The 24,303-nt window shown below is 35.6% G+C and overlaps 1 long non-coding RNA gene and 2 pseudogenes across 1 annotated transcript; all 3 read right to left on the reverse strand.

The window, feature by feature from the left end:
- Positions 1–1,519: 1,519 nt before the first annotated feature.
- Positions 1,520–7,994, reverse strand: LOC120146540 (annotated as a pseudogene).
- An 8,726-nt stretch (positions 7,995–16,720) lies between these two features.
- LOC120146538 lies at positions 16,721–18,501 on the reverse strand (annotated as a pseudogene).
- Positions 18,502–21,889: 3,388 nt separating this feature from the next.
- Positions 21,890–22,607, reverse strand: LOC120146541. The gene is made up of 2 exons (XR_005518233.1): positions 22,492–22,607; positions 21,890–21,998 (listed from the first exon to the last, which is right to left on the reverse strand). It is a non-coding gene; the product is annotated as an uncharacterized LOC120146541 (long non-coding RNA).
- Positions 22,608–24,303: the final 1,696 nt, after the last annotated feature.

Raw genomic sequence — 24,303 nt, forward strand, 5'->3', positions numbered from 1 at the left:
TGAATCTGAAATGTTCTTTAGTCAGAGACTAACAATTAGTATTTTCTTTTTCCTGCTGAATCATGTAGTTTGTTTGGCTGCTAAGAATTAATATAAGTATTAGATTATGTGAATCAACCGGTTTCGAGTCGTCGGATCATATGCTTCTTTTATTTGGCTTGTTAATGGAGTTAGATATGTCGTAATCTACTACGAAATGTAGAAGTTCCCCCTAATGATCTGCTTGGCTGCTCGGAAAGTAAATTCGAGTGTTAGATTCAAGAGTTTAACTATTTGAAACTGATTAGCTTTAGAAGTATCTCTCATAAAGATGATAACCAACTCAGTATCGTCCTTCTTGTACCACATGGAATAAGACCAAAAGGAAGGGCAATAACATCAGCCTTTTGATTGCAATCACTTTCTCCTCAGATTTAGGGAAAATAATCCCAGCAAGACCAACTCCTATATCAAGAGATCAAACACAGAAAAAATTATCACAATTCATCTTATTAAAATTTGATATTTAAATCAAAACCTATCAAAGCTAAGCTATGTAAAGAATACAATCCAGGGAAAGAAACCACATGTTGTGATTGATCAACAACAATTCATCTTTGGCACATTAAAAGAAAAGGGTTGATTTGCATGCAGAGCCAATGCTCTTTTTTACACTACAAGAGAATAATTGGAGAAAACAGAAGATGGGTCTTTTCTCTGACAGATAAAACAACACAGAAAAGAACAACACGCATGAAGATTAAAGAAAACTACAGAAAACTAGATACATATTTTGGTAAATAGAAAAAACGAAAACCAGAATTTTTGTTTTCTTGAATAAAATCAAGTCCGTCTCCTTCACGAACACACACAGAAATTGAAATTTGCAACAAAGTTCCAACATCATAAAAAACTTATGATAGCACAATAAATTAATCAATGTGAAATTTAATAATATTTAAAGGCATGATCCAACGAGTTTATTGTTATATTTGACTGACAGCTGTTGTTTAAAATTATCTTCTGTAACTACTGTACTTAATTTCAACTGCAGGATTACTATAGCATGGATTTATATTGTTTTCGAAGCATAAATCTGGACTGTTTTTGGACTAGGTGCAGAATTTCAACCTATAATTGCCAAACCTTTTCAGCATTTCAAAGCTGAAAATCAGTTTCTTCCAATTTTTTTGCACTCTATATTTCTTTTTGAGTTTGTTCAAGAGAAGAGAAGTATCACTTTTGCCCATTTCCAAGCTTCAAATGTACAAGTATCAAAAAGATTATATTAACTTAAGGAGCATCATTCATTGTAACGATTACACTGATAGGAATAAATTTGCTAATAATACACCACAGCATAGATTATACATTACACGCAATCTAATTCTCTAAAACTTAAAACCTTATAATATTATGAAAACTTATCAATCACGCAATCTTGTAATAATATGAAAACTTGAAACCTTATAATTCACAAATATCCATATCATCCACTAACATAAACAGAAAGGAAAATCGTTTATTCTCTAAAAAAATCCATTTCTCTATCACTAAAAATCATTTATTTGGAGAGAACAAAATCCTAAAACAAGAAGAGAGGTTAAGAGATTAGTTTCTTCAATTTGGTGGAGGGAAGAAGATGGCATCATTGGTTCTCTTGGACCTGAAAAGCTTTTCTGTCTCAGCCGGAACCTTAAAAGCAGCTTGTAGAATTTCAGGGGATATAGCTTTCCATGCCCCAATGCTCCCAGCCAAGTGAGTAAATACAGGACTGCATATCAAAATCATGATTCACAATTAAAACAACTTAAAAGGTATCGAATTTGAACTCCGGGTTTGAGAACAAATGACTTACTTGGGAGTTGTGATGATCGAGAACCATGACAAACCTTCTGGATCTGCAATCTTTGAAACAACAAAGAACCTCGGCACAATCAACAGGTTACCTTCCTTCACATGTGGTTTCCAGTACCCTTTTTCCATCAACACCCACAACTTGGAGACGACCACTTCCCTTCACAATATATGTTACCTGCAAGGCCGAATCACAGGAAAAGCCAGGAGAACACATTGCATTTCCTTCCAACCTAACTAGATCAGCACCTAACCCGACCTGGCCAACCAATGGTAGGTTTTTAGTGTTCAACAGCACCACATTGCCGGCATTCTTAATATATGTATCCAATGGAGCTTTCTCGCAATTCAAAGCCATTCCTTCCCGATGATCCGGCTTTGGTTCATGCATCTTAACACTGGCATCAAGCTTGACAATGTCTTGACCTTTTTGGTTGCCAATAAGGGCCTTAGCGGTGTCATCATCCACATCCCATGCTCTCTTCACAAAATCGGTCGTGAAACCAGTGAAGATACCATTGTTGAAAGTCAAAATATCATGGGCGACTATACAAATTCAAATGGGGCTGCTAAATTGATTATGTTAGGCAGCTTGAAAATGTTGAATTTTGAAGTGGTAAAATCACAAAATTTAGCTATTGGACTTTAGGGTATTTACAAGATTAGTCCTTAAGTTTCAACTATAAATACCTTAGCTCATTTAGCTCCAAAATCATCCCAAAGCATTCTAGCTTTCTTCTAATACTAGAGAGAATTTAGAGAGTTTCTTTAGAGTTGTTTTCTCCTTTTTATCAAGAGAGAATTATTATTGTTTTCTCCTTGGTCGATCGAGAGAAGTTGTAATTCCTATTTTCCCATAGTGAAATTCTTCTACCGTTGCCCGTGGTTTTTACCCTATATTATTCAGGGGTTTTCCACGTAAATTTTGTGTCTCTTTTATCTTCATTTTTATTTTCTCAAATTATCAGTTGCGATTTTGCTCTATCCGATAGCCGTCTTTCGCAACAATTGGTATCCGAGCCAGATTTGAGTGTGTAATATCTGCTTATTATCTTTGTGGTTGACACCAAAAGGTGGATCCTCCAACATAAGAAAGTAAGAATGTATTACCCATTCTTTGACGGTTCTAGATAACTATTCACGATAGTGAAATAGTGGGAGCTATCCGAAATAGAAGCTATGGCAACGAAATTTGATATTGAAAAGTTCAATGGGAGAAATTTCTCATTGTGGAAATTGAAGATGAAGGTCATCCTGAGGAAAGACGGTTGTTTAGCAGCTATCAATGAAAGCCGGTGGATTTCACAGATGACAACAAATGGATCGAAATGGACGGGAATGCTATGGCAAGCTTTCATCTAGCATTAGCAGATGAAGTATTGTCAAGCATCGATGAGAAGAAGACAGCTAAGGAGATATGGGATCATCTCACCAAATTGTACGAGGCCACATCGTTGCACAATAAAATTTTCCTTAAGAGGAAATTGTACACTCTCCGGATGTCAGAATCTACTTCAGTGACGGAGCACTTAAATACACTGAACACTTTATTTTCTCATCTTACATCCTTAAGCCATAAAATAGGAGAACAAGAACGTGCTGAACTTCTACTTCAAAGTCTACAGGATTCGTATGATCAACTCATCATCAACTTGACAAACAGTAATGTCACCAGTCTAGTCTTCGATGACGTTGCATCTACTGTTATACAAGAAGAAAATCGGCGCAAGAACAAGGAAGACAGACAAGTAAATCTGCAACTAGCAGAAGCGTTGACAACGATGAGAGGGAGATCAACGGAACGTGGCCAAAGCAGCAGTCACAAACATGGTAGATCGAAGTCGAGGAGAAAGAAGAATTTAAAGTGTTACAACTGTGGAAAGAATGGTCACTTGAAGAAGGATTGTTGGAGTCTAAATAAAAACTCCAATCCACAAGGCAATACTACAAACACTTCAGATGATGGAGATGCTCTATGCTGTGAAGCGTCAACCACCGTGGAAGGTAGAAAGAGATATGCAGACATATGGCTCATTGATTCGGGAGCAACATATCACATGACCTCAAGAAGAGAATAGTTCCATCATTATGAACCTGTCTTAGGAGGATCTGTGTATAGTTGCAATGATCATGCCTTAGAGATCATTGGCGTGGAAACCATCAAATTGAAGATGTATGATGGAACAATTAAAGTTGTTCGAGATGTAAGGCACGTGAAAGGCCTGAAGAAAAATTTATTATCCTACGGATTGTTGGATAATAATGCAAGCAAGATCGAAACATGGAAAGGAATCATGAAGGTATTCCGTGGAGCGCTTGTGGTGTTGAAAGGCGAAAAAGATAGTAGCAAACTTGTACATGTTGAAGGGAGAAACTTTGCTAGAAGCAGAAGCCTCTGTTGCTTCATGTAGTTCAGATTATACAATACTATGGCATCAGAAACTTGGACACATGTCAGAACAAGGAATGAAAGTCCTTTTGGAGCAAAAGCTACTTCCAGGCTTAACAAATGTATCACTTCCTTTGTGTAAGCATTGCATAACAAGTAAGCAGCACCGGTTGAAATTCAACACATCAAATTCTAGAGGCAAAAGTGTTCTAGAATTGGTTCACTCTGATGTATGGCAAGCACCGGTTACATCCCTTGGCGGAGCAAAATACTTTGTCTCATTTATTGATGACTACTCTAGGAGATGATGGGTGTACCCTATTAAGAAGAAGTCAGATGTGTTTTCAACTTTCAAAAACTTCAAAGCGCGGGTGGAACTTGATTCTGGAAATAAGATCAAGTGTTTCAGAACAGATAATGGAGGAGAATACACAAGCGAAGAATTTGATGACTTTTGCAGGAAAGAAGGCATCAAAAGACAGTTCACAGTGGCGAATACTCCTCAACAAAATGGAGTGGCAGAGCGGATGAATAGAACCTTGTTAGAAAGAATAAGATCAATGTTGAGGGATGCAGGCCTAGAAAAATCATTTTGGGCAGAAGCAGTCAATACCGCCTGTTATTTGGTGAATCGAGCTCCATCAACTGTAATAGAGTTGAAGACACCAATGGAGATGTGGACTGGAAAACCAGCTGATTATTCAAACCTCCATGTATTTGGAAGTATAGTGTACGTGATGCACAACTCCCAAGAAATTTCAAAGCTGGATCCAAAATCCAAGAAATGCAAATTCTTGGGGTATGCTGATGGAGTAAAGGGGTATCACTTGTGGGATCCCACTGCCCGCAAAGTGATCATCAGCAGGGATGTTATCTTTGTAGAAGATAAGCTACAAAGAAAAGAAGATGATGATAGCGCTGAAAAGTCAGAGACTGCACAGATACATGTGGAAAATGAGGTTGAACAAGGAGATTCTTCTTAAGCATAATCATCACAAGATGAACAAGAACCAGAGAATTCTGAAGCTCCAACAACTCGTCAATCAGATCGTGTGAGAAGACGTCCCAATTGGCACCCAGATTATGTTATAGAAGGTAATATTGCATACTGTCTTTTAACAGAGGACGGTGAGCCATCAACATACCAGGAGGCAATAAACAGCTCAGATGCTTCACTGTGGATGATGGCAATGCAAGAAGAAATTGAAGCCCTTCATAAAAATAATACATGGGACCTTGTGCCACTACCACAAGGAAGGAAGCCAATTGGTAACAAATGGGTTTTCAAAATCAAGCGAAATGGTGACGATCAAGTTGAGAGGTATCGTGCAAGACTGGTGGTCAAAGGATATGCTCAAAAAGAATGTATTGATTTCAATGAAATATTTTCTCACGTGGTTCGACTAACAACAGTTCGAGTAGTTTTGGCAATGTGTACTACATTGGACTTATATCTAGAGTAGCTAGATGTTAAAACAGCTTTTCTTCATAGAAATCTTGAAGAAGAAATTTATATGCTCCAGCCTGAAGGTTTTGAAGAAAAAGAAAAGAAGAACTTGGTTTGCAGGTTGAACAAATCTCTGTACGGTCTAAAGCAGGCGCCAAGGTGTTGGTATAAGAGATTTGATTCATTCATTATGTGCCTTGGATACAACAGACTTAATGCTGACCCTTGTGCTTATTTCAAGAGGTCTGGTGATAACGATTTTGTTATATTGTTGTTGTATGTGGATGACATGTTGGTTGCAGGACCCAACAAAGATCATATTGAAGAATTGAAGGCACAACTGGCTAGGGAATTTGAAATGAAGAACTTGGGATCGGCAAACAAGATTCTAGGGATGCAAATTCACCGAGACAGAAGTAATAGGAAGATTTGGCTTTCACAAAAGAATTATTTGAAGAAGATCTTGTCACGATTCAGCATGCAAGATTGTAAGCCAATTTCTATCCCTCTTTCTATTAACTTCAAATTATCCTCCAGCATGAGTCCTAGCAGTGAAAAAAGAGAGGATGGAGATGTCTCGAGTGTCGTATGCATCAGTAGTGGGAAGTTTAATGTTCGCTATGATATGCACAAGACCAAACATTGCACAAGCAGTGGGAGTGGTTAGTCGGTACATGGCAATCCAGGCAAAGAGCATTGGAATACAGTAAAGAGGATCCTGAGATACATCAAAGGGACCTCAAATGTTGCATTATGTTACGGAGGATCAAACTTACTAATCAATGGGTATGTAGATTCTGACTATGCAAGCGATTTGGATAAAAGCAAATCTACTACAGGATATGTGTTTAAAGTTGTTGTTGGAGCTGTAAGCTAAGTTTCAAAATTGCAGTCAGTTGTGGCTACATCCACAACAGAAGCAGAATATGTAGCAGCTACACAAGCCAGCAAGAGTATGTATCTCTGTTTTGTGACAGTCAAAGCGCCTTGCATCTAGCAAGGAATCCAGCATTTCATTCAAGGACAAAGCACATACGAGTTCAGTACCATTTCATTCGTGAAAAGGTGGAAGAAGGGATGGTAGATATGCAGAAGATCCATACCAAAGACAACATAGCAGATTTCATGACCAATGCGATCAGTACTGATAAATTTACTTGGTGTCGATCCTCTTATGGCATGTCAGAGACGTAAGCAACATGAAGGTACAAGGTAGAAAGAATAGTGTGAAGATATGATTGTTCCAATCAAATCTTCAAGTGGAAGATTGTTGAAAGTCAAAATATCATGGGTGGCTATACAAATTCAAATGGGGCTGCTAAATTGATTATGTTAGGCAGCTTGAAAATGTTGAATTTTGAAGTGGTAAAATCAAAAAATTTAGCCATTGTAATTTAGGGTATTTACAAGATTAGTCCTTAAGTTTCAACTATAAATACCTTAGCTCATTTAGCTTCAAAATCATCCCAAAGCATTCTAGCTTTCTTCCAATGCTAGAGAGAATTTAGAGAGTTTCTTGAGAGTTGTTTTCTCTTTTTTATCAAGAGAGAATTATCATTGTTTTCTCCTTGGTCGATCGAGAGAAGTTGTAATTCCTATTTTCTCATAGTGAAAATCTTCTACCGTTGCCCGTGGTTTTTACCCTATATTATTCAGGGGTTTTCCACGTAAATTTTGTGTCTCTTTTATCTTCATTTTTATTTTCTCAAATTATCAGTTGCGATTTTGCTCTATCCGATAGCCGTCTTTCGCAACAGCCATTAGCACCAATCAAAAAGAAATCAGTAAATTGACCAGCTTTGTGGCCTTTAGAGGTATCTCCCAAAAATAAAACCACCAACTCAGTGTCATCCTTGTTGTACCACCAGGTGATAACACCAAAAGGAAGAGCAATAGCATCACCCTTCTTGATTGCAATCACTTTCTCCTCAGATTCAAGGACAATGATACCAGCAACACCATCTCCTACGTCAAGAAATCAAACATAAAGAAAAATGAAAGATTAAAAGAAACGCAATAAAAAATGCCACCATAATGCATGAACAAAACCCAAAAAGAGGGTAAAAATAGAAGAATCTATAAAAAAAAAATACCTTGAAGGACATATGCAACCTTCGAAGCATCAGAGTACCGTGGAAGGGCGAAGCCATTCTTTTGAAGGGCCAACTTGGCTGCACCAATGTTGCCTTGACGCAACATGGGGAGTTCATTTGGGCACCAAGCATAGTAGCTTCCGCCATCATCACCGTACACTTTCTTAGCCAACTTTGGAGAAAGATTTAGTTCCATCTTCTCTTTTCACAAATGAAATAAACCGAAAATACCTTAAAGCAAAAGGAAAAATAAAAATCAAGTAGAGAAAGAATCACTGAAATGGTGAATTTTATAGGGATGATAGTCGATAGAAGGATATTTATAACCTGGAGAAAATTAAAGTATTTGTGTTTATCTTAACTGTTTATATTTTTCATAAATTTTAAACTTTTAAAACAAACCATTCTTTTGTAATTCTTAACAAATATGGCTCTTAAGAATTTAAAATCAAATATGAATTCGAAAATCTATTATCTTAATTATTCAAGATTTTGCTTATAGCAATTATCTTAGGTTTTATTAATAATTATGTAGATTTCAGTCTAAGTAAACAATTAATTATTTTAATGAAGATTTTGTCAACATAATATATCTTAACCGATTTAATATCATCATAAAATAATAACAGATGAGATAATCAATTAACTTTATAACTTTTTGAATTCTTATTCTCTAATGATACAAAATATTTGTTGGAGAGAAAGAAAAAAAGTTTGTTATCGATCAAATTAAATATTCTTGAAATATATTTTTAGAAAGAATACTGAATATTATTTTTATATTTTTTATCCATCCATGTATTATTTTTCACATTTAATGTATATTTTTATTAAATATTTATCTTTAGCATATTTGAAATATTTTTATCAAATGGATAAAGGGATAAATTTATTTTATTTGATTTTGAATTGATAATTACAGTTACATAATTTATTTTTTTCTATAATTCCAGATTCTTATGAGATTTTGTTAAAGATAAAATTATGATTTCATTAGTTAAATTCTTTTAAAATTTAAAATCAACAATATTATCTCATAATTATCTTAAATCAACAATGTTATCTTTTTTAATTGCATTACTTTAGATTTTCATCAGTAAACTCATTGCAAACAGTTTCTAACTCCATCATCCTGAAATGTTATCTCTTCTTTTAAATTGTAATTATTAGACTCTTTTGGGAACTTAATTTCATTTTCAGTTCCTTCTGTAAAAAGGTTACTCTATCGTCCTGAAAAGTTGTTTGTGTCGCCATTGATTTCTCCAACAAAGTTTTCAGATGCTTAACTTCTTTTCATAGTCCGTCGCATTTCACATTCTCAACTAAAACAGAAACCATCAGAACACACCTTTGATGTAAATTCCAGCATATGATTTTCAATGCAACTGTTGGCCATAATTTGCAAGCTATAACATGTTAAAATATAATGAATGAATTACTGGGGCTAAACCCAATCCAATTCAATGAATGTCATTTAACCAGGTTTATGCATTGGTCACCTGCAAAACTGTCCCATGGTTGCATTTATTCAATGGTAATAAAACCATATAGCCTGTCATATTCACTGTCGCCTCTCCAAGAATGCTGGATCTCGCTGATCTCTACAATTCAGCATTCATCTAATTTCTCACCTTAATTGAATCGAACATGTTGCGATCAAGTTTCCAAGAACAATATACAGAACAAGGATTGTTCTTCATATATATATATATATATATGTACACTTCAACACATGCAACTCTAAACTACATTTCATAAACAAAGTTGCCGCTGCAACAAGAAGTTTGAAGAGACAATCTTCCATCTCTGTTTTTGAAACCCGAATAGATTCTGACAAAGTCTTTGTCCATTGACAACTCCCATTTCGAACTACCGCTTTGCTTGTCTTTGTCATGGTTTTCCAATTCTCCATTGAGATCATCGACATAAACAACATGTCTCATCCTTTTGGTACCTATGAAAACACAGACACACCCAATATTTGTAAAACTGAAACATAAACGAAGAACAAGAAGATGACGACGACGACGACACCTGAACAAGTTTAAAGTCCGAGAACATAAAATCCATCTTTTCCCCCGATATAATCTGGGAAATTTTCAGAGATAACGTGGCAAAAACATTACAAATTATTGAATTACCAAACTAAAGGAAATTGGTAACAGCTTGCCGGCTATTGTTGTGAAGCATTCTTGTTAATTTTATTGTCTTTATTCCCTTGCATAGGAACACTCTGGTGTACTGAATTTCATACTTTCGCCCTTTAAACATCTGACACGTGTTGATAAAAATCAACTTTGAAGTAAGACTTTTCAGGTTGCTCAAAATATTAAAATTACATCTTAATTTAGTATTTAGAACAGTGTATAAATTTTAAAATGTTTATAGTGTTGTGGAATTCGGGTTAATTTCCACCAATAACAATTCACCTTGAAAACTATTATCTAGATGACTAGTGTGAAAACGATTGTACTAAAAATCATCCCAAGGTAGATTCCCAGGAAAGAGGAGGGGTCACAATGGTCCCTCTTAAAACCCACTTTCCTTAGACAGAACTACCAAGACAAGTAATTTTAATAGGACAATAATTGACAACAACTATACCCGACAATAGCTATTAAATAGACATAAAAGAGAACACCAAAATATTTCACTAATAGAGGAAATATTACAAAGAGAGAAATAATACAAATAGCCTTTAAAATAGAAGAAGGCTTATATTTGTGGGATGATTAACTACGGAGGAGGATGGCTTTATTTATAACAAAAGAATTTCCCCTCCTCCTTATACACAACCAATGTGGGACTTTGCCAAAAACCAACAAATCTCCACCTTGGCAAATTCCACACACATCTAAAAACAATCTTTTAATTTGTAACAATATTGACCAAGTCTAAACAATGTTTAAACTTGACCACAGTTACCACTTTTGTCAACATATCAACAGGATTCTCAGTGGTCCGAATCTTCTGGATTATGACTCCACCTTCTTCTAGAATCTCTCGTACAAAGTGATATCGAACATCGATGTGCTTCGTCCTTGCATGGTAAACCTGGTTCTTTGCTAAATGAATAGCACTCTAACTGTCACAGTGCACTTTGATGTGCTTTTGTTCCATTCCCAATTCACCAAGCAACCCTTGAAGCCAAATTGCCTCCTTCACAGCCTCTGTAACTGCCATATACTCTGCCTCTGTAGTAGACAAAGCCAATGTTGAATGTAAGGTGGACTTCCAACTGACTGGTGCCTTTGCAAATGTAAACACATAACCAGTAGTTGATCGACGCTTGTCCAAATCACCTGTATAGTCTGAATCACAATACCCAAATACACACTGACCATCTTGTTGTCCTGCTGAAAGACCAAACCAACATCTACGGTGTTCAGAATATACCGCATAATCCATTTCACAGCTTGCCAATGCTCCTTTCCAGGATCATGCATATACCTGCTCACAACCCCAATTGCCTGTGAAATATCGGGTCTCGTACACACCATTGCATACATCAAGCTACCAACATCACTTGCATACGGAACCTTTGACATGTATTCCCGTTCTGCATCATCCTTAGGTGACATAGATGCACCGAGCTTGAAATGAGGAGCAAGAGGTGTACTAACTGGTTTTGACATCTCATTTATGCCAAAACGTTTTAGTACCTTCCTCAGATATTCTTTCTGAGACAAACAAAGCCTCCCCAATTTCTTATCCCTTGATATCTCCATGCCTAGAATCTTCTTCGCTTCACCAAGATCCTTCATCTCAAACTCCCTGTTCAATTGAGTCTTTAGTTTCGCAATTTCTGTCTGACTCCTGGAAGCTATCAACATATCATCAACATAAAGAAGAAGATATATATAGGATCCGTCTTCTAGCTCGCGTAAATACACACAATGATCATATTTGCTTCTTGTGTACTTCTGCCCTATCATAAACTTGTCAAATCGCTTGTACCACTGCCTTGGAGATTGCTTCAATCCGTACAGCGATTTTTCTAATTTGCACACCATCTCTTCTTTTTCAGCAACTTTGAATCCATCTGGCTGAGTCATGTAGATTTCCTCATCCAAGTCTCCATGTAAAAATGCAGTTTTTACATCCATCTGAACTAGTTCCAAATCCAACTGCGCTACCAAAGCCAACAAAATTCTGATGGAGGAATGTTTTACAACTGGAGAAAATACTTCATTATAATCAACTCCCTCCGTTGAGCGTAGCCTTAGCCACCAATCTTGCTTTGTAGCGGATGTTATTCTTGTCAGGAAATCCATCTTTCTTTGCATATACCCACTTGCACCCAATTGCCTTCTTTCCCTTCGGAAGACTAGCTAGTTTCCACGTCTGATTTTTTGAAGGGATTGCATTTCTTCATTCATGTCGATCCTCTACTTTTTATGTTCTGAACTTTGAACTGCTTCATTAAAAGTGGCAGGAGCGTCATCAATTGCAATTGGTGATGCAAAAGAGACCATATCAGCATAACGAGCAGGTTGACTAATGGTCCTCTTTCCTTTTCTGAGTGCAATTGATTCATGTTGCTGTGGAGGTTCTTGGGTCTGAACCTCTTCTTCATCTGAATCTTCTTCTACCATAGGAGATTCAACATCAGTTTCTTTACTGGTTGGGACAAATTTTCTTCCTTCAAACTCCACCTGTTTGGGAGTTCCATCTGTCTGCTCCAATTTTTATGAAGTCACCTTCTCAACATGGTAGATTCATCAAAGGTAACATCCCTGCTGAAGATTATTTTCTTTGTTTCTGGACACCAAAGACGATAGCCTTTCACACCAGAGGTGATCCCCATAAAGATCGCCTTCTTTGCTCTTGGATCCAACTTTGACTCCTTAACATGGTAGTATGCAGTGGAACCAAACACATGTAAGGAATCATAATCTGTAGCAGGTACTCCAAACCATTTCTCTAATGGTGTTTTACCACCAATAGCAGTCGATGGTAAGCGGTTGACAAGGTGACAAGCATAGACCAAAGCCTCAGCCCAAAATTCTTTGCCTAACCCAGCATTAGACAACATACACCGAACCTTCTCCACTAATGTCCGGTTCATACGCTCTGCCACCCATTCTGTTGTGGTGTACCTCTGACAGTGAAGTGCCTAACAATACCTTCCTCTTCACATACTTTCAGAAATGGATCATTTTTGTACTCTCCACCATTGTCTGTACGGAGACGTTTGATTTTTCTGCCTGTTTGAGTCTCCATCATCTTTTTCCATTTAAGGAAAAATCCTAGCACCTCATCCTTTGTCTTCATTGGATACACCCAAACTCCGGGAAAAATCATCAACAAAGGTGACATAATAGTGTGTTCCTCCCAATGAAGTTGTCTTGGAAGGCCCCATACATCTGAATGAACATAATCCAAAATACCTTTAGTATCATGGATTGATGTTCCAAATTTCACCCTCGTCTTCTTCCCTTTGATACAATGCTCACAAAAAGCTAATTTGCAAGCCCGAGCACCCTTCAATAATCCTTGATCTATCAGTAATTTCAAGGATTTTTCACCAACATGCCCCAAACGCATATGCCATAACCTGGTTGCTTCTGACTCCTGTTCATCAGTAGAAGCTGCCACTGCTGCTGTCCCAATAATTGTACTACCCATAAAGTAATACACATTGTTTCTTTGTCGGATTCCCTTCATTATCACCAGTGCACCAGAGATAATCCTCATAATCCATCTTTTGCCCTCACTTCTAAACCTTTTGACTCTAAGGTTCCCACAGAGATGAGATTTCTCATTAAATCTAGTACATAATGGACACCTGTTAAGGTTCTGATTGATCCATCCTGATTCCTCAAGCGAATTGAACCAATCCCAAGTGTGTCAAGAGGGGAATTATTTGCTGTGTAGACAATTCCACCTTTTAGTTCTTTAAAATCAAAGAACCATTCTCTATTGGGGGTCATATGGTGGCTACAAGCTGAATCTAACAACCATGAACTGGAACAGCTGGTTGATGGCGTAGCAGCGAATGCGAAATCTGAATCTCCATCATCATACTTGACCACATTTGATTCTGAGACAGCCTTCCCCCTTTCAGGTTTGCCTTTATTCTTTAGCCTGGGACATTCTTTCTTCCAGTGCCCTTTTTCTCGACAAAAGGCACATTCATCTTTGCTCAATCTGGACTTTGACTTCGATCTCCCTCTGCTTCCTTTATTCTGACTCTTCGAACAACCTCTAATAACAAGAGCTTCTGCTTCGACACTTGTGTTTTCTTGTTTGTCTTTCTTTCTCAATTCATAACTATACAAGGCAGCAGTTACTTCACTGAGAGACACATCAACCTTCCCATGAAGTAGAGTAGTTTCAAGATACTCAAACTCATCAGGAAGTGATCCCATCAACATCAGATCCAGATCTTCGTCTTCAAAAGTCACGTCCATATTCATCAGATCAGTCACCAGCTGATTAAAGCTAGTAATGTGATCATTCATAGTGGTACCTGGTACATAGTTGAAGCGGAACAATCTCTTTTTCATGTAGAGTTTGTTCTGACCGCTTTTCTTTAAAAATTTCTCCTCCAGTGCCTTCCACAATTTACTTGCAGAAGTTTCCTTAGAAAATGCATACTTCTGCTCTCTAGAAAGACACGATCGAATAGTACCACATGCCATTCTATTGATCCTCTTCTATTCTTTCTCCTCAACATCATCTGGTTTCTCTCCTTCAATAGCAATGTCTAGACCCTGCTGAAATAGGGCATCTAGAACCTCGCTTTGCCACATGCCGAAATGACCGGTGCCATCAAAAATCTCCACTGCAAATCTAACATTTGTCACAGCATTTCTTGCCAAAATTGAAGATGAAGAAATGCCTGTCATTTCTGCTACAAATTCTATTTAATAGCTGTCAATGCGGAATGTCAATTATCCCAAGGATATTTTTCTGATGTGGAAGACCAGTTTAAGCCGCAACCACAGAGCATACTAAAATAAACCAAGAGCGTTGATACCAATTGTTGTGGAATTCGGGTTAATTTCCACCAATAACAATTCACCTTGAAAACTATTATCTAGGTGACTAGTGTGAAAACGATTGTACTAAAAATCACCCCAAGGTAGATTCCCAGGAAAGAGGAGGGGTCATAATGGTCCCTCTTAAAATCCACTTTCCTTAGACAGAACTACCAAGACAAGTAATTTTAATAGGACAATAATTGACAACAACTATACCCGACAATATCTATTAAATAGACATAAAAGAGAACATCAAAATATTTCACTAATAGAGGAAATATTACAAAGAGAGAAATAATACAAATAGCCTTTAAAATAGAAGAAGGCTTATATTTGTGGGATGATTAACTAAGGAGGAGGATGGCTTTATTTATAACAAAAGAATTTCTCCTCCTTATACACAACCAATGTGGGACTTTGCCAAAAACCAACATATAGGAGATTTTGATTTATTTAATTTTCATAAGTTGTTAATAATATTATTGATATAATATTATTTTATGTTTACATATTGTAAGTATAAACAATTATATTTATCTAATATGAGATTAATATATATATATATAATTGAATGATATCGAAAATTAAATGTGAAATGAACTAAAATCAAATTTTCGTATCTATAATTACACTAAATTAATAAACCACATTGTACATTTAATTAAAATAGCATTCATTTAAAATATATAGTTAAACATATATCAAGTGACTTCAGTGATAAATGAATTGTTGTTATATTTTGAAGCCCCGAGTTCGAGTACCATTAATCATAATGAATACTATAAACATATATTGTTATGTACTTACTCGAGATTAATAAAAAATTATAATTAATAATTACTTGTATTTATTGTATAAATTTTATAGTTTATCCCCTTAGACGTCACTTACTTTGGATTTTTTTTATCTTTGTCTGACATGCGGTGATACTATTTTTTGTGTTGGTCGTTGACCTCTTGTATTCTTAACTTTTCTTTTATTTTTTATATTGCATTGTTACACTTTTTAGTTTCTAATAATTTTGTTTTTATGACATATTTTTCTTTAATTTTATAGTATGTTTTCATCTGGCTTTTGACACTTTTTCGGTCTTCTATATCGGTTGTTTGGTTGTTTATTTGTAAATTTTCTCATGGTTGGATTTGACGTCACATCGACTGATCAAGAGACACTTATTTGATATCATATTAATCTTCTCTGTTTTGGACTATGGAAATAGATTCAGATTCGATTAGATACATAGTTCGCGTTCAAATATAGTTTTCTTGTGACACTCGACTGTGATTTGCGATTATCAGTGGTCCTTTAGTAGTTTGATAATCTATTGTGGTTCGTTTACCGATTAGTTATATATGTTCAATCAGAAATGTTTGTATGTATCATTTGTTCAAGTTTTGAACGGGTATTTATCCTTTCTTTTGTATGGTCTTTTATGATGTCAAATGACTAGATTTTTTATTAATGATTATATGAATATGTCTAATTATATTAATATATAATTATGATCGAAAACTTTTATTATAATTTTGAATATTTTTAATTTTTTTAATAAAACTAGCTGTGTGTATTTATATTAAAAAATTCAATCAGTTCATAAAATAATACTTGAAATACACCCCTTCCTTTATCCAATACTACAACCTCTTTTATATAAACCAAACCCAGTCCAGATTTTATTCAAAGAATAGCTAGACACTAGAGATTCCAGCTTGGCAATTCCTTACAGCTGCATAATAATGAGCTCTAGAGTTTGTTCAAATATGCAGAAGGAATGAAGTCAAAAAAAAAATACTGCAAATGTAAATTAGTTTTGAACTTAGTTTTTATTATTATTATTAATTTGGGTAAGTACAAGGTTGTATCAGTTCAAAAATAATTCTCAATCATTTAACATTAAATGCTTACAATCTTGACATTTCGATACTCGAACCTTGAACCTCAAGAAATAACAATAATTTCTTAACTCTGAACTCGCTTGGTTCGTGCAGTTTTGAGCTTAAGTTGCGGGTGCCAAGTGGGGTTCAAAGGGAAAAGGTTTGTTTTGTTTTCTTCTCAAACTTGCCAAAACCCAATAGACTAGACCTGCAGAGAAGAAGCTGAAAAACCAAGCATTGTTGTAAATCACAACAAAAGCATCTGAAACCGATGATAGAATCCCCACCTTTTGCAACAACCCTGGGATTACCGGTGCTATCCCGATCACCAGAGCTACCAGTGCTGCCAAATTGAAGCCTCCACAATAGTAATATGCCCCACCGGGACTTATAGAATACAAGTCCTCCAGAATTAATTTGGTTCTTCGAATAAGATAATAATCTGCTAATACTATACCGCCGATGGGACCCAGCAAAGCCGAGTACCCGACTAGCCATGTGTATATAAAGCTCTCACTAGATTTCAGCAGTCTCCAAGGCTGAAAAGCAATGCAAAGCAATGCGGTGAAAACAGCACCCCTCCTGAATGTGAAGTTGGAAGGGCTTAGATTGACCAATGCATTGCTGGTGCAACAACATTGGCTGAAATGTTGGTCGTCATGGTGGCTAGGCTTATTCCAACGATGGCTAGTACCATTGTCGTGAACCCCCCGATTCGACCAAGAAGCTGAATTGGATTAGAGATAACATGGCCGAAGATTACTTGAGTAGAAGATGTTACTGCTAGACCGACAAATGTAAATGCCCCCATGAAGATCGGAAGGCCGGCTTGACCGATGATTTGATCCCTCTGAGTCTTGGCAAACCGAGTGAAATCAGGGATGTTAAGTGCTATAGTAGACCAAAAGCTTATATTTGCTGTGAGTGAAGGGAAAAATAGTGACCAAAACTCAGTGGTGGATAGCCTAGAGGATATGGTTAGCATGTGGCCTAAACCAGCAGCCTTGACATAAGCCCAAACAAGAAGAAATGATGTGAGTATCATCAGAATTGGTGCAGCGTACTTTTGGAAGACTTTAATTCCTTCCATCCCCTTCCAAACTACGACCAACTGGGCCAACGAGAAGGCCACAAAACAAGCGAATTCAAGAGGGGAAGTGCCGAGCCATGGTAAGACGTGGGAGAAGCAAGATTGTTTAATGGAGTTTGGGAGAAAAAGGTGGATTGCCTCACCTCCTATCCAACTCTCAATCCCGTACCAGCCACAACCGACCAAAGCAGTAAGCGAAGTAGGAACATGGGCACCACGGATGCCGAAAGACGATCTCGCCAAGACAGGGAAAGAGATTCCGTATTTGGTGCCAGGGTGACCCGTGAGGACTAATGGGACTAACAGGATCACGTTGGCAGCAACAACAGTGGCAATCCCTTGCCACCAAGCCATCCCGAGATCGACAAGACTACCGGCCATGTAGTACGCTGGAACACCAACGACAATACCAATCCAATGACTTGCCAGTCTCCACCAGTGGTAATTCCTTTGACTCGGTATTGTTGGCAAGAGATCATCATTGGTGAGTTTTGGATGAGGATCAAACTCGTGGAGCCTTTTTCCAACACTGAACCGACCAGAAGATGATGATGCCCTGGGAGTTAAATTTGAATGATGAATTTGATTGTGGGTGGTATTAAATTTGCATAGAGAAGTGGTAGAAAGGCGCGGGAGTTTTGGATATTGAGGAGTTGCAGAGTGAAGAGAGAGGTGGGGATGGAAGATGATGCATTTGGAAGCCATGACTCCTAACGCTCCAAATTGGTTCCAATGAGATTTTGAGGCAGAAGATAAATCAGATGAGTGGTTAATACAAAAATTCCAAGGTTAAGTGATTTAATATTATATAAGATCTTAAACCAATTGCAACCTTTAGATGGAATATATTAATCTGGACCACTAGAACGAAAATGAATATAATTAACCGGTAAATAAGAAATGGAATAAAAAAAAAAAGTAAAAAGTGGGGAGGAATAGTATATATATTCATCCATAGAAAAGTAATGGTTTCTTTTATTTCAGTTGTAACCATATGGTATCATTCGGTCCAGAGTTTAACTTTTGAAATGGAAACGGAGAATATATTAGCATATAAAGTTTTTTATATTCACTTTGAACCAATTAAATAGTTTCATAGTTAAAAAAAATATTATTTATGTAAAGATTTTAAATTTATATAATTATATCTATAGAATACATATATTATCAATGATTAAATAAAATAACCTGAGGATTTGATCCACGTCGTAACCTTGTACGTCCATTCTAATTTTTGTTGGCTTTTGAAGCAGGAGATACACGTGCAGAGCTGGACAAGAGTTCATAAGCCAAGACCCTTTAGCTTTAGTATGCGTGTCAGGCCGTCATTGGTAGCTTCAAATATCGTTGAGAAAATGCTCGACAAGCCCATGGACGAGAAGAAGTTATTGCTTGGTCGAAACACACTTTTAATTACGAGAATATGTGGAACATGTTAAATACGTTATCAATAAATTATTAATGTGGAGGACGTTAACTACATTATCAATATTATTAATAAAGTATTAAAAGTAAATATAATTGTCATATACTTTTATAGACTACATGAAATATTCTACTTGAATATTTCATAAATTCAAGAAACTTACTCGCAAGGAAAGCAATCTTATAGAACCTTTTGATGAATATTGGTAATAACCGGTATGTTTAAGAAAATATAAACCTTCAAAATATTTCGCAGTGATTTTCAATTCTATCATTGCTTGAATTTTTTATGAATCTACTCGAATATCATTCTAAATTATTATATTGCCTAAAAATACAACCTCTAATAATCAAACTTATACTTACTGAACTTGCTAAACAATTGTCCTCTCGAAGCATCCGAATCACGATACAAAGATAATAATCATGATTGTCCTCCAAATATTAAGACTTCGTATATAAAATCTACTACAAATGGATCTAAATAAGATTGAAATATTTAATTTATCAAATCTATAAATGATGTGAGTGCATTTGTGAGCCCAAACTATATTACAAAAAATCATAATGGTTATATAATTTAGAATGTTGTCTTTAAAATATATCTTCTTTAAGTTTAAAATTATAGTATATAGATCTCAAGTTGATCTTAGAGTACCCCTCAATTGATCAAACAAATCATCGATCCTCAAAGCGAGTATGTGTTCTTTATAGTTCCTTCGTTAAGTTGTCGTAGTTCATCATCTCATTGACCCACTTTTCTTTTTAAAGAACAATAATTACACTCCCAAAGGCGATATATTAGGACAGGTGAAGCCCTAATCAAGTAACTCATGCAACCGAGTATTTAATTCCTCCAACTCCACTGATGCCATATGATAAGGAATAGTAGCTGCTAGAATAGAACCTGAGCGTAAATCCCCATGCAATAGGGGCAACTTTCGTGTAGTTTGTGATTGGATGTAACTGTTACGATTTTTTCTCGTAACAATCTTTTTCTTAATGTATCTCCTCTTGTTCCTCAATCTTCGGAGAATGAGGCCTTGTATTATTGTAAGTTCTATGTTCCGAACATTTCTTGAAAGTCGACGACAAGTTTTAAATCTTAATGCGGGCATTTTATATCTCGGTTTTTCAGTCTTTTTCACCACAAAAAGGGCTATGGGATTCGAACCTAATTCTGCCAAAACCCCCTTAGGGTGCGTTTGGTTCACAGAATGTAAGATTACCAGTGAGAATAAAAGATTACCAGAGAATAGGATTACTGGGAATGTTACATTACTGTGTTTTGTTAATTTGGCAGGAATGTAAGATTACAGTGTTTGGTTGAAGGAATAACAGATTACTGGAATGTATATTTTATCAAATTGTCTTTGTTCTATATTTATTTTTTTAAGAAGTGAAATTCTAAATATTTATATAAAAAATCTATTTTTTTGATAATATATTACTTGAGTATTTAAATATATCATGTATTATTTTAATTTTAATTAATATTAAATTTTACATAATTTATGTAAAAATATATTAAAATGAGTTTTTGTTATGTAACAAATGAGATAATACTTGAGTAAGAATACAAATGTAAATTAAAATTCAAACTCTGTATCTTTATTTTGAGGAATTATGATTATCAGTTTTTATTTTATTATAACGAGAACCACATTACAAAATATAGCTAGCTAATTCATTAAAATCTTCTTGGATGGTATTCACATGAATTTATTCGGTTGAACAAGATGACAAATACAGTGTAATGGAAGTTCATAATCCTAATCCCACATGAAGATATGAGTTTTTGTTCACTTGATTCTTGGTTTGTTAAAATAAATTTATTTAACTTCCTAAAAGAAGGGAATTACTTTTGTTTTGTTTTGTTTTTGAATAAAGAATCAGCTATCAAATAAGTTAAATAATTTCACGCTCACTTCAAACTTATCGATTAATTCAACAATTAGAAATACAAAGAAGCAGTTGCAGTTCATGTTTACTTTTTCTCAGACCAATAAACATTTTTCAATGAAAACATGTGTGACCACGTTTATGGCATACAATTGAATGTATTCAAAAGGAGATAGACTAGTGCTTCTGGTCGGAACAGCAGTTAATCAACTTAAGCTACAAACTTTTTGATTCAATTTTGCTGTCGTTTCTGAACTGTAAAGTTAATTCAACAATCATGAACATAATTTTAAAGAAACATCTGCACATCATGTTTATTTACTAAGACCAAAAAATGGAGCAACCAGAATATCATTAAGAGTTAAATTTCAATCCAATTCAAAAACGAGGCCTCCACTTCTTATCAAAAAAAATCCAATCCAATTCACGTGGGTAGGTGTTACCCAGAGTTTGACATGCCTTTTTATTTTAAACCATAAAACCTACTAATAAGCATGATAAGAAGGGTTATACTTTTTCCTTGAAAATTTTAAAGCACATACTGACAATTACAATTCTCATGAGTTGCCTCACTTGTCACCTCTAATGTTGTCCAAACACATGAAAACACTAAATGAGCATGCTTAATGAACAAAGCATTAGTAATAAGCTAAGAAAAAGCTTACACTATAAGCATTCCAGCCTGGAACAAATACCATCCCTTGGGGTAAAATCAAGGGTGCATAACTTGATGGACCTTGCCAACAGGGGCTAGGAATGAAAGATGCTATTGACCAATTTGTAATTCCTCCTGGATATGACTGTTGACCAGGAGTGGCTGGAGAAGGGATAGTTTGATAAATAAGAGAGCCACTCAATGAAACCATCATATTAGTTGGTTGAGGATGGTGCAATTTACAAGTGCTCCCAAACTTGCATTGTCCAGTTCTTAGATAATAAGCACACTCAGTCTCGTCCTGTATGAAGGAGAAGGAAAAGGAAAAGGAAAGCAAGTTACACTAAGACTATGAATCACCAATTACCACACAAAAAACTATATGTATCATTGAAGAAATACAGCTTGCCAACAAGGTCCAAACTTACATAACAACCAAACAATTTTTTTAGGCTAAAATGGTCCAAACTTACATAACAATCCATATTTAAAGTTGAAACCAATTTCGTAACTCAAAACTGAAAAGAGGAAAGCCTCTCTTTGAGTAATAGCAAGTGATAAAGATTTTAATTTATCCTCCTTGTCTATATATGTGCATTTTTCATATTGGTTCTAATCTAGATGCCATTAATTTCCGGGTTTTTTTTCAATTAATCCAATTAGAAAATTGTATTTTTTTCGTTTAAAATGAAAAAGAGACAAAATTGAAACCAGAATGACATGGATATTGACATAATCTTGCATCATTGTAAAATTGTATTTTAAGGAGTAAAAGGAAAAAATAAAATCCAAACCGGGCGAAGAGGGTAGCCCAAAATATTTAAGGAAACTCTCCCAGCTATCGATGCTTTGTCTCTAGGATGGTGAAACTTGCATGTAGCTCTAAATTTGCAAGTTCATGTTTTCAGGTAGTACTGCAGAGCAGTTAAGAGGAAAACGTCAGTTGTTGGATCCGAGCATATACGAAAAATGAGAACCAGAGAGTCCTATAATTGGACACGATGCAGTAAAACCAAAAGATTAGCTTCTATCGAGATCGCAGTTTAGCTTCCATTGCAGTAAAAGCAGGAGTCAGAGTTATCCAGCCTTTGCAGAATGGAAAAGAAGAAAGCAAATACTAGAAGAAGTCAGTCTCCTAGTCAAGTTGACAGTTCAGACTAAAGTTTGACTGCTAAGTCAAACCACTAGAAGAGAAGTAAACCTTTTCTCAACCCAATTTATTAGCATATTTCTATCTTCTTAGTTTCTTTATTTGTTTATTTCCTTATACTAAGATCAAGTCAATATTCCATCTGTCTTTATGAATCGCTTTTGACAACAAGAACCTTTGAGGCAAAAGCAGAGACAAAGGAGGAAGAAACCACATACAATCTTTATCATCAACAATCTATGTTGGTTATACTATTATTTTCAATAAATTTTCCTTTAACCTAAAATTAGTCTCACTCTATTCAACATTCAGCAGGATTTGTCCCTAAATCTGAAGTAATCCTTGTTTTATTATGAACAAAATTAAAAGTAGCAGGATTACTCATTTAATTCTAGTGAATTATCTATGTAGATGTGAACAAATTATGCACTGCAAAACTAATGGATCCAAAAGTGAAATCCACAAAAATTGTGTACTTTGTGGACAGGAAAATGAATAAAGCAATGTAACATTATGAAGCAAAGTCAGAGAAAGTAAGAGTTTCATGTGATTTCTGGATCCTCACGACAGAACTAGTACTCACAGTAAGCTTAAATCAAAAGTATGGAGGTTGAATTCAGGAGAAGTTGTTGAAACTAGACAACCAGGAAAAAATCAAAAGCAAAGGAAAAATTAAAAGCAAAGGAAAAGAATCAAAATCAAAATCAAAAGCAAAGTAACATTACTGGGAAATTAAAAGAAAATGAGTGGAGGAGAAATCTTACTAGGAAAAATTCTCAACAAAGGAAATTGGACAGAAGCGAGGTCACGGGGAGAAGATGAGAAGAAAGGGTATTTTAGCTCAAATGCCCGGGAATAAATAAAAACCTATGTAATGTGTGGGAATGAGTAAAAAGGTAAAAAAAATACTATTGGCAATGAGATAATACCCTCAAGTGGGAATCTTTCCCATCCAAACGTGGGTATAACAGCCCGGGAAAAGAAAATTCCTACCAGTAAACAAGATTTCCACAATCCAAATGCCCCCTTAGGGTGTGTTTGGTTGGGGGAATGTGAGATTCCCATGGGAATGAAATCCACATTCCCCCGTTTAGTTGGCCGAGAATGTCATTCCCGGTAATCTTACATTACCAATAGTAGATTTTTGGGGTATATTACTGGGAATGTCATTACCTCCCTTTCCTTAGGTATTGTTGGATTACCGACGTTTTGGACTAAAATGCCCTTAATTTTGTTTCTTTCAAAAATATCATTATTCTGTCATTGAATAATAAAAATTCTACGAAGGTTAAATTACAAATTTATCCTTTAATATTTTAGATTTACAAAAAAAATCTATAATTAAAATTTTATATGAAGTTCATGGGTAAAATAAAATTTTACCCTTTCATTAAACCTTTTTATAATTTCAATTTTGTAAAAAAATATAAATTTTATGAATTTAAATTTTTTAAAG

The sequence above is a fragment of the Hibiscus syriacus genome, unplaced genomic scaffold (genome assembly GCF_006381635.1).
Source record: "Hibiscus syriacus cultivar Baekdansim isolate YM2019G1 unplaced genomic scaffold, ASM638163v2 tig00110929_pilon, whole genome shotgun sequence".
Lineage (NCBI taxonomy): Eukaryota > Viridiplantae > Streptophyta > Magnoliopsida > Malvales > Malvaceae > Hibiscus > Hibiscus syriacus.